General features: G+C 39.0%; 1 pseudogene; it reads left to right on the top strand.

The window, feature by feature from the left end:
• LOC137645796 (uncharacterized) overlaps nucleotides 1–15,743 on the top strand; it is a 55,087-nt pseudogene extending 39,344 nt beyond the window's left edge.
• Nucleotides 15,744–16,025: the final 282 nt, after the last annotated feature.

Raw genomic sequence — 16,025 nt, 5'->3', positions numbered from 1 at the left:
GTCCCCAACCGAAACGGAAGACAAAGAGGCCAAGGTTGCCCTCTCGCCCTGCTAGACAACAACAACAGCAACTTCCCATGACTGCCGTGCCCCAGATAGCGGCTCAGCCTAACCCACCTACCAGATGGTACCCCAGCAGGTGGTGACTCAGTCACCAGCCTTCACTCCAGCTTATGAGAGGCAGACCACTACCTTTCGCCCTAAAGGTAGGGGGTCAAATAGAGGTTCCTCTAGACGTCCCTTGAGAGGAAGAGGGGGTAGGGAAGGACGCGGTCAAGGAGGCAAGCCCTCCATAAACCAGGAGCAATGAGATGCTTCCGGTAGGAGGAAGACTCCGACTATTCCGGGAGCTGTTGGACCTTCGATCCCTGGGCCAACAGCCTAATCAAGAACGGACTAGGTTGGAGCTGGAAGAAAGCTCCACCATCATTTCCTCAATTCCTCAACACTCCATCCCCGTTCTGGAAGAATATACCCGAGAACTCTTGAGCAAACGAGTGATAAGGAGGGCAAAGTCCATCAAATTCCAAGGAATGCTGTTTTGTGTTCCCAAGAAGGACTCAGACAAACTCAGTCATTCTGGATTTGTCGCCACTCAACAAGTTCATAGAAAACGATAAGTTCGAGATGCTGACCCTTCAATACAAAAGGGCCCTGCTGCCCAAAAGGGCATACACAGTCTCCATAGACATGGCAGATGTCTATTGGCACATTCCGATCAATCGCCAACTCTCCTCCTACCTAGGATTCAGGCTACAAAAAAGAAATTACGCTTTCAGAGCCATGCCCTTCGGACTAAACATAGCCCCAAGGATCTTCACGAAGCTTGCTAAAGCAGTCGTTCAACAACTATGCCTAGAAGGTGTCCAGGTGATATCCTACCTGGACGATTGGCTGGTGTGGGCAGCATCCGAGACAAAATTCATGCAAGCACCCAAGAAAGTGATCCAGTTCCTGGAACATCTGGGATTCAAGATCAACACCAAAAAGTCTCGACTGTCTCCAGCTCAGAAGTTTCAATGGCTAGGTATACATTGGAACTTACAGTCACATCGCCTCTCCATTCCATTAAAGAAGAGGAGAGAGATAGCGGGATCTGTCTAGAGACTACTAAAATCCAACAGGATTTCAAGATGCCAACAGGAGAGAGTGCTGGGCTCCCTTCAGTATGCATCAGTGACAGACCCAGTGCTAAGAGCACAGCTAAAAGATGCATCAGGAGTCTGGAGAAGATACGCATCAAACGCTCGAAGAGATCTAAGAAGACCAATACCGATCCGACTACGATCACTTCTCAAGCCATGGTCGGAGGCCAAGAACTTGAAGAGGTCAACGCCTCTGCAACCGCCTCCACCCTCAGTCATCATCCCCACGGACGCATCATTGGAAGGATGGGGAGGTCACTCTCATCAACGGAAAGTACAAGGAACTTGGTCCTCTCTATTCAAGACCTTCCACATCAACATTTTGGAGGCCATGGCAGTCTTCCTCACACTGAAGAAATTATCCCCTCGCCCTTCGGTCCACATAAAACTGATTCTGGACAGCGAGGTGGTAATGAGATGACTGAATCATCAAGGCTTGAGATCACCTCAACTCAACCAGGTAATGTTGGCCATCTTCCGCTTAGCGGAAAAGAAGAGATGGCACTTATCAGCAGTTCACCTTCAAGGGTTCCGCAATGTAACGGCGGACGCTTTATCCAGGCTAACTCCAATAGAGTCAGAATGGTCCCTAGATGCAAGATTATTTTCCTTCATCTTACATCAAGTGCCGGAACTGCAGATTGACCTCTTCGTGACGAGCAACAACAAGAAACTTCCTCGATACGTGACCCCATACGAGGACCCTCTAGCGGAAGCAGTGGATGCCATGTCCCTCGACTGAAACAGTTAGACCAGGATTTACCTGTTCCTTCCATCCAACCTGCTGATGAAGGGCCTCAACAAGCGGAGATCTTTTCAAGGAATAGCAGCCCTAGTGGCTCCCAAGTGGCCCCGGAGCTACTGGTTCCCTCTAGTATTGGAAATGCAGCCAAGGCTGATTCCCCTGCCGGACCCAGTTCTGTCTCAACAAGTACAGAAGTCAACTGTCTTCGCTTCATTACAGAAAACCCAAGACCTTCATCTCATGATTTTCTCTCCCTAGCAGTAAGAAAAAGTTTGGGATCTCGAAAGAGAGTATAGACTTCTTAGAGGAATATAAGTCTAAAGCTACCAGAAGGCAATATGAGTCGCCTTGGAAGAAGTGGGTGGCCTTTGTCAAGGCAAGAAAACCAAAGGAAATCTCGACAGATTTCTGCTTATCTTTCTTTATTCACCTTCATGAACAAGGTTTAGCAGCCAACACAATAACTACATGTAAATCTGCCTTGACTAGACCCTTGCTTAACGCTTTCCAAGTAGACTTTTCTAATGAAATTTTTAAGAAAATCCCTAAGGCCTGTGCTAGGCTTAGGCCTGCAGCACCTCCAAAGCCCATTTCATGGTCTTTGGATAAGGTACTACATTTTGCTTCAATATTGAATAACGAAAGTTGCTCTTTGAAAGATTTGACTCAAAAAGTTATATTCTTGTTTGCTCTAGCTTCAGGGGCTAGAGTTAGTGAGATAGTGGCTCTTTCTCGGGAAGAGGGCCATATCCAGTTTACTGAAACGGGAGAACTGAATCTCTTTCCCAACCAACGTTTCTCGCCAAGAACGAGCTACCCACCGATGGTGGAGTCCCTGGAGAATCTGCCCTCTGAAGGAAGATGTCTCGCTGTGTCCAGTGGAGTGTCTAAAGGTCTATCTTCGTAGAACTTCAGACTTCAGGGGAGGACAGCTCTGTAAAGGAGAAACATCGGGCTCAAACTTATCCCTGAAACAATTAAGGGGAAAGATCACCTACTTTATTCGCAGAGTGGATCCTGACAGTACACCCGCAGGTCATGATCCTAGGAAAATTGCTTCATCGTTAAACTTTTTCCAGCTTATGGATTTCGAAAGCCTTCGCTCATTTACTGGATGGAGGTCATCCAGAGTGTTTTTCAAACACTATGCGAAGCAAGTGCAAGAATTGAAGAGATACGTGGTGGCGACAGGTAGTGTACTAAAACCTGTCGCTTAGTGCTGCCAGGAACAGTGAATTATTTGGGACTATAATTCCATAGGGTGTACATGTTGGCACATTATAGTGCAATATGGTAAGTGGAATGTCATCAAAGTGACATTATGGACTGTTCCAGTGTATAAAGGTAAAGAAACATAGTAGTCCATGAGCCAGACCCAAGAATTTTATGGATTGGTACCACCTGGGGTGGCAAAATGTAACTGTTTTTTCTTGAAAGGTATATATCCATAGATGAAAAAAAAGTTTGAAGCCAAGCTTGGAGGAGTAGCTTAGTGCTAGTAATCACCTCGTGAAGATCTACGAATGGTCCCAATATGGGATAAAAAATTTTTGGGGTAAGGGAAATGTATATTGCAATATCTTTTGAAGTAATGGTCCAATATCTGAGTTACCACTCAAAATGTTAGGAATTTTATGTTCTACAAAAGTATACATAATGTTTTACAATATGATAATAAAGTAGGTCACTAGAAGTCAAAAGGTCATAAAATTTTGACCTTCTATAAAATCTGTACCTCTGTTCAAAAAATCTCCCCAGCTGCTGCACCAATGGGATTTTTTCCACTGAAATGAGCTTAGATAGAAGATAATAAGTGTCTAACTCCATTTTATGCCTAAGAGTGATATATTTATTTGTATCTGAGGTATGGTACTTAACGGTATTTGACACATATTTGGAAAAGGCCCTTTTTTTAATGAAACACCTGCAAACATAAAGATGACAATTTGTTGCTCGTTCATGCAATTTTACAAACAGATTTTCCCCACCAAGGGCAAAATTCATGTCAGAATGAGTTTATTTCATCTAGGACTGTTTTGACATTTAAAGGTCAATGCCCTAGGGTCAAGGTCAAGCACATACATCACTTAACTTTGGAAATGCATGTTACTTCTATCTGACAGAACAAAACATAAATATATGGTAAACCATCTTTCAACAAATACAAAAATTTTGATACTTGCAAACAATTTTTCTGCATTTGTAGGCCTACTTATCTCCTACCCTAAATGCATGCTCCCCTGGATATTTTTCGGCCTCTTCGAATCAGTAAACTTTTTTATCTCATTCTTCATCAGTGTCGTCATCATCAGATAAGCCTTCAAATTCAATAGTCCTCTGCTCCTCCTCCTCCTTTTCCTCCATGTTGCTACATGTCTGTAACTTGCAAAGGTATGTGCACCTTATTCTGTTCTGTAAGCAAGAACAACTCTCCTCTAAGCACTGCTTTTGACAGTTGCAGGCGATCAACTCCATGACAGCCTCAGGCGCAGGTGGTGCGTCGCCCCAGTCGATCACTAACTCTCCTTCATCTACCTTCCACCCATGGCCAGCTGGAGAAGGAATATCTGGATTCCTTTCCAAACTTCTTTTACAGATGGCACACTGATAGTTGGCTCTCTTGCAGTGTTTGAGCAAGGAAGATGCACATAGTGGCAGTTGCCAAGACTTAGCATCTCCTTTCTTTGAAAAAAAAAAATGGAGAAACGCAACTCATTTATGCTGTTAATTGTTGTCCTGGCAGTATTAAGGGAACATGTTAGTGCCTATAGTTGTTTGATGGCTTGGTTCGATAGGTCCCATGACTGGCCTAATGACTTCAGGGTTGTCATGTGGTCCTTATCATTTTAAAAGACGGAGAGCTGAGACTTTGCCCATGCCAGCAAAACTGCTCACAGTGTCACAACCTGTGAAGGAGTGGAGACTAAGAAGGCAGGCACATTTTTTGAGACCGAGAAGATCTGAAGTCTTCTTTACGTCTATATATTCAGTACGCATCTTTGAGCCCACTTTGAAATATACATGGCATGCTAACTTTGGTGTAAAAGCCATAGCCAAAATAAAGACATCAGTGTCTGGTGATACGATGACAACAGCTGCCAGACCAGACCTGCCACAGTGCTCTGCATATAGAAGTAGCTGGGTGTCTGCCTCCTCCTGACTACTCTGCAGATCATGAATGTCAGAGACTGAGTCTTTTGTAACTAGTATGCATTGATCTCCATGTGTTAGGAAAAGCTGTTTCTTGTCCAGCCTTTCCCGTAGACTTTGATCATTGCTCCATTCATCAACAAGAAACTCAATCAGTTGGGTCTTGTTGTTTCCATTATGTAGAAAATTCTTCCACTGCTTCAAACTGCTTCAAACATCAATTCGGCAGTTAACTCTCCCCTCCCTCAGGATCGCAGAGAAGATAGACTTGGGAGCTTCTCCAAAGGAGACATTTGTGGTGTTGGCCATTATTTTCTGTACAATGGCCATTCCATCAATGATGCAAGCTGAATTAGACGGGATGGTATCGGCTAGTGAAAGATCCTTTCTCAGACGTTTGGAGAGCTGTGCCTTATTGGTCTTTCGTAGGGTGCCTTCAGAGTTTACTAATGCCCAAGGTATAGAACCAAGATGATAGGACCGCACATTCCTCATATCCAGCTTTCTGGTCTGTCCAATGAGTGTCATTTTTGCAAACAGGTTTCTGTCTGCAGCTATGATGACACTCCGTCCCTGTGTTTTCACAGAACTCCTCATTTTGATATCACTGAATGTTTTCAGTTTCAGTTTCCTTAATGGGTCAAAAAACTCTTGGTGGCGCTGATATCAAACCTTTCATTGTAAAATTCTTTAAATGCTAAAGTTCCCTTAACCTTGGCCCCTAAAAGACCTTTTGCAATGTTGTCATTAGCGATCATTCCTGTGGAGAGGCTGATTAGCTCAGAGGAGACACCGAATGGATTTGTCCAGTTTTCATCCAACATGCTGACCAACATTGATACTGCCCTTTCATCGTTCTGTATCCGTGATGCAGTGAGATCAGGGTGGCAAAATCGTTGTCTACTCCTCAGTGCACTTTTCATTAAACCAAAAAATGAGCTTCTGTACTCTGCAGTCAGGTAGTATCTGTGTACTGCACTTGGCCTGAGGCTGAAACCTTTTGTTCCTCCTGGTGTCTGGATGTCTTCATTCACTGTCTCCTCAATGGCCTAAATCACAGGAAACCTTCAAATGGATTAGCAGGTCCAATTTGAATGGAAAACCCGCCGTCCCGGAGGTGCTCCAGTGCATCTGGGTGCTCTGTTGACAGGTTTGTCATCTCTGCGTAATATGTGCTAAGATACCGGGCATAGTTGTGCTTATTGTATGCAAAAGACCATGGTATCATGTCTTTGATAGCAGACAGATGGAGACACCAATTTCCTTCTCTAGAAGCTCGCAGCATATTCAACATGATGTCTACCATGTCCAAGTACGACATCCAAAATGATGCTAGATCCCCTCGATCCTGGCGCAGACTCTCTTTGTATGCCTCAAAACGTTCAGTCATTGAAACAAATGCTTGGGTGCTCAGTGTCTCTGTGAAGGTCTCCTGGCATATATCTTGGGAAAATGTGTTGACCAAGTTTCGAATGGCAATTTCATCTTCTCCATGTATTTCTAAGAACCCTTTCCAGACAAGACGATGCAGAGCTTCATACAATAGTTTGTGGAACCTAACTGAATGATTGTACTGTTTTCCCAAAAGTAGCTTTTCTACTGACCCCTCAGCAATGAGACCTGATTCAATGCAAGGATCTCTCAACCCAGCATCTTGGAATCGTTTACCAATGATGTTTAAAAGTGTACATGCGTAAGATATACATAATAAAACCATGACCTAAGGGATCATTGGAGAAGTTAGGAGTATGTGAACGTCAAGTCATAACAGGATGCGAAAGTCAAGACCAAGCTAAATCATTGCAATGTAACATTTTGTATGAAGAGTAAACACAACACAAGCATCCCGTGAGAAACAGTTGACTTATTTGATCTTTGCACGGAAACAGATGGGTTCCGGTAGTAATCTTGTGTAATCATATTTGTGTTAGATGCTGAGATAACTAATGAGACGTTATCACCAAACTTCATATTTTTGTCAGTTCTATCTTCACTTGTCATACGGAGTGGTCATCCGACCAAACCATCCATACTCCTGTGATGGAGCTACTAATAAACTGTTTAAAAGTTAACTTACATAGACTTATTCAGAAGAAGTAACCTACAAGTCTAACAACTATATATCACATTGAAGAGACATGAGATAGAACACTACTTTGTGTTTATAACAGTACCACACCAACACACGGGGTGTGAAATGTGCCCATCCGAGGAACGACTTCTGAAAATGTATCTCTCTGCTTCCAAATTATTTCAGTTGCTTTGGCATATAGTGCTTGTTAAACACAACGATGATGCTACTAAGACCTAGTGATCTTCTGATTAGTTGAGACTGGCACAACACCTCATTGACAGTAGATAGCTCAGTGGCAGGGGCATTTATTGTGGGTAGAAAGTTTTCACAGAGCATGGTACGAAGACTGCTCCATCTTTCATCTCCTCTGGTACTGGGGGCTATGGCATTTTGACATCATGCTGTTTGACATCATTTCTCAGGATAGTGGACAGGTTTTGCATCATGACATGTACATTTGAGGTGTTCTGCTTAGTATCTAGGAGTTCCTCTTTAAGTTTTTCGTTTTCTATGACAAGCTGAGAAAGGGAAAGGTTATCGGGATACGCCAGCATTTTACCCATCTCATCTGGTATTACATGAATACTCTCGCCAAGCTCCCCCTAAATCGTTCTACGGATGTGCTTTTGAGTTGAGACTTTAACATCCTCGAGGCCTACACCAGATTCTACAAAGAGATCAAGAGGTATTTACATGATTCAGTCATTCTTATCACTTGAGGCTTCTCAAATATAACAGTATTTAAATAGTCCACTATAACAAAGCTCTTCAGTCTTGGCATACTCCTCGTTTGGGTCCAATGCCACAGGATCAGCACTACCTTCAGAAGAGGAAGGAAAACTAGGTTTGGTATACTTACAGTAGCAAGAACGATGGTAGTGGCCCTCACCTGCAACTGGCTCTCGCGACATAATCGCTATCATTCTCTGATCACTTTTGTCAATTGCTACTTGCCTAACTGTCTGGTCAGAACGAAGTTCTACACGTTGAACCAAAGGCTCTCTTGTCTTGGTCTTTGTGAGATATTTACTGCTTTTCAGACAGAAAATGCAAACAAGTTCATATACACGTGATGATGATGATGATGATGATGTTAGGCTTGCAGATGAATTCCTCTGGTTAAGTTCTTTCTTTACCCGACTCCCTGGCTTTCCTTCAGATGCCACTTTTTTTAAAAGCATCCAGGTCACGTTTCTTAACGAACATATTCCTGCATCCCCTGTGATATAGGACTTGTGGTACCTCATCATCTCTGGCAGTGGCAGCAATCATAAGAATTTTGGCATGCTTCCGAATCTCAGTTGCTTTTAAAAGCCGTTCCCACGATGCACGATCCTGGGGTGAATTCAACTCATGGTCTGTATCATTGCATTCAAAGATACAGTAATTGCATGTTAACTTGCACGGCAACAGTACTTGGTCTAGATCAGCGGAACTCTCCATGATAGCCGGGAAATGCAAAATGAAATTAGACACTTAGTTGTATAAAATCCTAAATAATGCTAAGACCCTATGACCTTATCATAATGTAAAATGTACAATGCTCTATCTCAATACATGGTAGTCTGTTTAGAAGTGATTTCAGAGAATTGGAAGGGGTACCAGTTTTAAATGGGTTAAAGGGCTGTCAAATGACTTCGTCCCTTGTAAACCCGAAAAATGTAACCTAGTATATGCATATTGCAATATTTTAATGGTTAAAAACAGATTTCAGCAAAACACGCATACCAAATGATCAGAATATTGAGTAATTTAATTTTGTTTCTTCTCTGGCTAAAAATGGGTTTTTTTTTAAAAAATGTGTCTAATACCGTTAAGTATCATACCTCAGATACAAATACATTTAATATTTCTAGGCATAAAATGGATTTGGACACTTATTATCTCCAATCTGAGCCCATTTCAGGGGAGAAATTCTCATTGGTCTAGTATCTGGGGTAATTTTTTGAACAGAGCTACTGATTTTAGGCAAGGGCAAAATCTTGTGACCTTTTGACCTCTAGTGACCTACTTCATTAGCATATGGGCAAATATGATATATAATTATGTAGAACATAAAATTCCCAATATTTTGAGTGGTCATGCGTAGCAATTGGACCATTATTTCAAAAGATATTGCAATTTATATTTCCCCTACCCCAAAATGTAGGATCCCATATGGGGACCTTTTGTAGATCTTCATAAGGTGATTATTAGCATTAAGCTACTGCTCTAAGCTTGGTTTCAAACTTTTTTTTTTTTTTTATCTATGGATATATACCTATCAAGAAAACACAGTGACATTTTGCCACCCCAGGTGGTACCAACATCTGGTCTGGCTCATGGACTAATAGCATTAGGTCTAATGTTTATATATATGTGTGTGTTGCCCACAGCATTAGGCCTAACATTTATATATGTGTGTGTGTAATGCTCACACCATTTGGCGTAGGGTTTAAATGAATATTAATGCAGAGAATCTTTCAGATGTTAGGGCTAATTTTTTTATGCTGTATTGTAGCATTTGTGATAAAAATTCCTTAACATTATAGAGTCCTTTCAATGACGTCACTGGGAATCGCCGGCGGTCATGCTGGAGGACATACAAAGCGAAAACATGGCAGCTGCTACAGCGAATATGGACAATGAGAGCGACTTTGTCAAACAATTGTCGGGTGATGATAAGCGTTTCTACAAGCAGAAACTCGATCTATTTGATGGCCTAGATCCATACCAGATGCAGAATTCATTCAGTCAAAATATTGAGGATTTTCCCAGTATTTCATACATTGATATGGTGAACTACTTGGTACTGTCGGCCAACCCAGAACATGAGTGGGCATACATTTCCATTGAATAATCTGCTTCCAGAATTCGTTGTTTTTCCCTTTAATGCTTTTAAGTCCAAAATTAGATTAACACTGGGCCAATGAAGAGAGTGTTTATAATTATAAAGATAATATTGATCATTTAGCCTAACCTTGTGTATTATAATTTTTGATTGTCAAAATGTATGTAAAAGTTTTGCATTATAATGTCAAATCTTTATCGGCTCATGCTTAACCATTGTGTTTGTATTTGGTTACAAATGCTATAATTTCTTATATACATATAAACACATGATGGACAAACTCTATTGTAATGCTCTTGGATGATTGTTTTGCCTCCTTGCAATTAAATACGCAAATGTAATTATTTTTTCAATGTTTCATATATAAACTGAAGACCGCTTCGGGTTAAACCAGCTTTCAGATATTATTATTATTTATAATCAATGTTTATTCATCACATAGGCCTGTATGTCTGCACAATTTAATACACAAATTAAAATAAATACAGATATACACTTAATTATATATAGGCATGAGCACCTTGACGAAATAGAGACCTAGGTAAGTAGCCTTTGTTGATATAGCCAATATGGGTACTTTTAATTTTTCTTTTGAAAATCTGAGATGCCCCTTTGATGTTTAAAAATTGAGATGCTCCCTCCCCCACACACACTACACACTGAACTGACGATGATACTTGTGAAGTCACCTATGCGATCGGATATAGCATGTTTACACAGGAATAATGACACTTTTAGGGCCTAGCCGAGACTGACCTGATATGAAATGATCAGAACAAATACGTGCGTAGGGTAGTGAGGATTCACGTAGATCAGCCCGTGATATTCTGGTCAACCACAAGTCACGTCTGCGCTTGGATAATTCCTCTGTATCTTTGTCCTGATTCTGAATAACTGCCGGTATGCGGTAGAAACTCTTGTCATCTCTTCGTCCTCGATTCCCACAGCCACCAATAGCGCAAAAACTGGGCATTGTGTGAATGTGAATGTGATGAAATGGCTAAATATTCAACAGTTCAACCATAGCTATTCACTGAACGTGTCTTTGTTTGTCCTCCAAGATGGCGGACCGGAAGTTTGATGACGTGTATTGAAAGGACTCTATTGGAATCTTCCCTAGTATTCCTTTTGTCCCTACAGTGAAGACTGTCGTGTTCATCCGAGGAATATTTTTTTTCGTCACTGATAACTTTTTCCAGAATTCATCGACCTTAGGGTAGTATACTAAGGCAAAAGAGAGCCTTTCTTGATGGTGTCTATCTGTCAAAAATGGTTTCCTGGCTGGTTTGAAGTAGTGAATGGCAGTTCTATGTAATTTTCTTCGTTTAGTATCTGTCGAAACATGGAGATCTAGTTCCCTTTTAGTAACTGTTGTTTTATTAAACGGATGATGACGAGCAAAATCGACAATCAATTTGTCTTCTCCCAGGGTAGTGAGTTCTGGTGTACCTTGTCCCTGCATTTGGTTCATAGTTTCCAATTCAGCTTCCTTATTCATCTATTGATATACAGTACTCTTGTTTTGTGTGTTTAATTATCACGCTGTATTTGTTTTCAGTATGTTTGCCTTGTGCATATTTATGATGGAACTGCGCAATGCTTGAGAATTATATTTTCTCATATTATGAGCCATAAAAATGTATAAAAACTTGAGTTTGATTCACTTATTCAGCTGACTGGGATACTAGTTATCATCCGTTTTACGTCAATCTGGTGACGTAATACTGTAGTTGCAGAATCAATCAAAGTAAAATCTATAATAATCATGGATATTTTAATGTAAAAAAAAGTAAACTTTAACTAAATTACATGAAAAGCTGCATCAAAATAATTAAAAGTAATGATAATAAATATAAGTAAACACATAATGATTAGATAAAAAAGTATTTTCGTGTCTTACAATTTACGATAGATTCTAATTTGTTCACGTCCCTAAATGACCAAAAAGTTTCATAATGTTTCATGTTGTTTCTCATTTTTCTTGAATGATGTAAATATGACAATGATTTTTATAGTGAAAAGAAATTAAATCATCATATATATTTTAGAAATATTTCCATGAGAAAAAGTAAATTCTGTACAATATAATAAAGAAAATAGTTGATAGCCATTTGAGCGAAACATTTCGAACAAGGTAGCGGTCTCTTTGCAAGCGAGTGTACCTGAAAGGGTTTCTTTTATGGTTAGTCTGTATTCCTTTTCAGTTGAAGCATAAACTCTCTGAGCAAAAGCTCTAAGCTGAGTATAGTTATTCCAGGTCAAATCTGATCTGTTACCCTTCCAAAGATGATAGGCCTCCTGGTTCTCCAAATAAGCATGTATACAATCACCATTGAACCGTGGTTTGTCCTTCACTCAGTACTTTACCACTCGAGAAGATATACTAACTAGACTAATAGAAAAATTTATTTGAAAAAACAAGAAATGTTCACATGTTGGACAACCCTATACAATTACAGTTATCAGAGACAGCTTATTTAGTAAACCACACATTTAGTGAAAAACATCACAAGTTCAATAATCTTAATACATATGTGTGCTGCATAAAATTGTCCTCCTCCTCTTCCCCCAACATTCCTACAAACATACTGGAAGAGTAAACAGATTCTCCACAAGCATCATTTCATCACAGCCAGGTTAATTCACAAGAACATTCAATCCTGTCAACATGGACAAAGTTCAGTTCTTTCTGCTCTCACTTTTTTTTAGTAACTCTCAGTTCTTTTCAGTAGTTCTCAAGCCCTCCTGTTGGTACCATCAGGCTGATTTGAGTATCACCAATTTAGCTCCCTTCTATTTAAGTTGCTATCCAGGCTATGTTAAAATTATTGGTCTTGTAATTAAACAAATATGTTTTATTATAGTTAAAATCAGTTTTCAATACAAAGCCATTACTTTTAACTTCATTGCCAACCTCCCAACCCAACTGTTCTGTTGAGCGGTTCTTTCCACTGGAGCTCTGAGGTAGACAAATATACATTTACCAAGGCACAGTATATGAGATATGGATCTCTTTTATTTTATCTGAGGTTAAGTGTATTTTTTATTTGCTCTGGTACACGAATAAGCTTTGTTAAAAGTAATGGGGTTTTATTGAAAAAGAAAAACAGTTGAAAATGTCATTTTCTATAGGTTTATGAAATTTAGGAAGGAGTTGTAAATGACATGAAAGGTGAGTTAACTATTGGTAAATAAATAAAATTTTTATATTTACTATATAATGCTTATGATTTTATGTTTTGTTGAAAGTCTTTTATCCCTTAACTTTACTGACAGAATGTTCTCTTTGCAGGCCCATAAAGAAATATGGATAATGAAAAGCTGAAGACACTTTTAATCAATGAGTATTCTTCATTATCAAAGGAAGAAGAAGGATGGAATATTTATGAATTAAAGACAATACAAAAACAGAAAGATGAAAAAAATAAAATCCAGATTCTAAGCATTGGTCCAGAAAATAATGACCCAATAAAGTCTGTCCTGTTAATGGGAGAGACTGGTGCAGGCAAGACTCACATGATTAATGCTATGGTGAACCATCTTTATGGTGTGACATTTGAGGATACTTGTAGATTTTTCTTCAAAGATCAGTTAGAATACAATGACAAAAATCCAACAGAAAGTCAGACAGACTACATAACAGCTTATGTAATATACCACCAGGATGGGATGGTTAATAATTCAAATTACATGCTTATTGACACCCCTGGATTTGGTGACACAAGAAGTGAATACCACCAAAAGCTTGCCATAGATCATTTGAGAACTTTTCTGACAGAGGATTATGGTATTGATGATTTACATTGCATTGGATTAGTGGCTAAAGCCAATCAAAATAGGATTTCGGGTTTTCAGAGAGTTATCCTAAGTGAATTCACTTCTTTATTAGGCAGTAATGTCAGTTTGATAACATAACTTTTGGCAACTTTTGCCTCAGATGATACACAGGTGAATGAGGTGGTAAGACAAGAAGAGGTTGAATTTGTTGGTATGTATGAATTTGATAACTGGCCTTTATATGTTCCACAAAATCCTTCCTCATCCAATTCCAAGAGAGATCACAAAAATTATAGAAACTTTAGGTGGAGGGATATGCAAAGTGAGTATGTAAGGTTTTTTGAAACTTTGGAAAATTCGTCACCTGTTAGCTTGAGAAGAACACGAGAAGTTAATCAAGAAATCAAACTTCTGGATGAAATTATGATGACTCTGAAATATGATGTTATGAATGTTTCTCCTCTTATTAGCTCTTTAAATGAGCAGAAAAGAGTGAGGCACCAGTATGCAGAACAGGCCAGTAAAATGGAGTGGAAGACAATAGAAAGAAAAGAGCATCAAGAAAGGTATGAAGTTGATAAGGGGTTTCATGCCCACAACTGTGACATTTGCCGCAAGACTTGCACAAGCCTTTGTGCTGACCCATCCAATGTCACTGCTGCTGCAGCTGTAGCTGGTGTTGGCTCTGCTGTTACCACTGGTGCTGTTATAGGGGCTGAGGTTGGCACCTTTGGAGGACCCCTTGGTGTGTTGATTGGAGGTGGTATTGGGACAGCTGTTGGTCTCATTATTGGTATTACAACAGGGGAGACAAGCAGTGAGTGCTACATTGCTAGCAATGAAAGCCTTTGCAATACTGATGGATGCAACCATAAGATCTCTGACCATACAATTGAAAAAGAAAAGATTGTTATTAAACATTCTTATGATGAAAAAATAGATTTTCATGTAAAATCTAGGTATGATGATGCCATAAAAGAAATAGGGAAAATTGAGAAAAGTATTGAGGAGAAAGAGAAAATCATTAATGAGTTTAAAGATAAATTGACCCTTATTGCAAAAGCTTTGGTGGAACATACTAGTAAGATAAGTAAATTAAGTTATGGGCACAAAAATTTAAATCCACAAGTAATAATCGATAAGATGATTATGGAGGAAAGGGAAAATTGTCAACATGTAGAACTTTTGATGGTTCTGAAAAGTGAAGTGAGAATATTATCCAGCAAATATTTGCTATAGTGTAAAGGAGACAGATGAATTACTGTAGTTATGTTATTTTATAGCACTAGACTATTGGTTTTAGTTTAGTGCTTTGGGTTTCCAACCTCTTTAGCCATTAGAGTATAGTGCTGTTATGCAATGATTACAGTTAACTTACATAATACCTATGCATTCATGCCCTATAAGCACAAAACTACGATACTACACTATTTTAATTATTTATTGAGTTTATTGTAAATAAGATTATTTTATTGTTATATCTCAGTAGTTTATTGATTAAATCATAATTTATCATCAATATTAATTTGGGAACATTCCATTATGCTGTGAAAATTTTAAGTTTAGTTGCATCTGTTATTACCAGTGATATGAATGTATCAGGGTTATTGTATTTAATAAGAAGTGAAAGATTGGTTGTTAAAAATTAGGTTCTTATGTATTGTATGCATAAAATATCATGCTTATTGTGGATTTCTGGAAGTTTTTATATTTTCAAAGTATTATATGTGTACTTAGTAATAATTTACTCATGTAAATTTAATTTTTCTAGTTTGCACAAAAATATGATAGATTTTAGTCGATGAGTCATCACTAGATATAGTAAACAAATTAAGTTATTGACAAGTACTCTAGTTGACTATGGTATTTCATACATGCAAGTTTTTGTCTGCTCAAATCCACCTGATTATTAGATAAGGAAATTTTGTAGTCATCAGTCCTATAAACCTTTAAGTTTTGGCTCAATTTTATTCTATCAGTCCTGTATGACAACCAATGTAAAATACAGAATCTGAGACTTCATGTGTGTTTACATGTTTGGTCACTTATTTTCTTTTGAATATAGAACATTTTATACATGGTTCTTCAGAGATATCTAGAAAATGTAGGTATTTAGTGACTTAAAATGAACAGACCATTCTTTTATTTAGTCTCTAGGTTTCTCAAATGAGTATTTTTCATTGAGTGGAGCCCATCGGCTATTTTATTGGCCTTGTTATCTTAGGTACCTTTTAACACAGAGTCAATAGTGTCAGCTGCAAGATTCTGTACAATAGTAGTTATCTTTTTATGTTATTCTCAGGA

Source organism: Palaemon carinicauda, chromosome 8 (genome assembly GCF_036898095.1).
Source record: "Palaemon carinicauda isolate YSFRI2023 chromosome 8, ASM3689809v2, whole genome shotgun sequence".
Classification (NCBI taxonomy): domain Eukaryota; kingdom Metazoa; phylum Arthropoda; class Malacostraca; order Decapoda; family Palaemonidae; genus Palaemon; species Palaemon carinicauda.
This window is presented reverse-complemented; position numbering and strand designations above follow the sequence as displayed.